This window comes from Etheostoma spectabile, unplaced genomic scaffold, assembly GCF_008692095.1.
Source record: "Etheostoma spectabile isolate EspeVRDwgs_2016 unplaced genomic scaffold, UIUC_Espe_1.0 scaffold337, whole genome shotgun sequence".
NCBI classification, from domain to species: Eukaryota; Metazoa; Chordata; class Actinopteri; order Perciformes; family Percidae; genus Etheostoma; species Etheostoma spectabile.
Window position 1 is genome coordinate 356517 of NW_022605587.1, and position 284 is coordinate 356800.

Consider the following 284-nt stretch of genomic DNA (forward strand, 5'->3'; position numbering starts at 1 on the left):
TTTTGGAAAGAGATGACATCGCAGAGATGAAAGGCTTCCTAGCTGTGTTTCCAAACATGGCCACTGATTATATGTAACCATTTTGTAGTATTTTTTTGGCTCTGACCCTGCCTTACATCATTGAAGACTGGCAGTAGCTCAGTCCGTAGGGAGTTGGTTTGGGAACCGCAGGGTTGCAGGTTCAAGTCCGCAAACGGAGAGGTTGTTGTTCACCTCCTGGGCACTGCCAAACTGCTCTTGTGTGTAATGACAACAAAGTTTAAATTGTAATTTCCCCTTGTGGG

The 284-nt window shown here is 45.4% G+C and overlaps 1 long non-coding RNA gene across 1 annotated transcript in view; it reads left to right on the forward strand.

The window, feature by feature from the left end:
• The first annotated feature begins 44 nt into the window (after positions 1 to 44).
• LOC116686231 (uncharacterized) overlaps positions 45 to 284 on the forward strand; it is a 15426-nt gene continuing 15186 nt past the window's right edge. Inside the window, exon 1 of the long non-coding RNA XR_004331195.1 lies at positions 45 to 284. This exon is cut by the window's right edge and continues 168 nt beyond it. This is a non-coding gene — a long non-coding RNA (uncharacterized LOC116686231).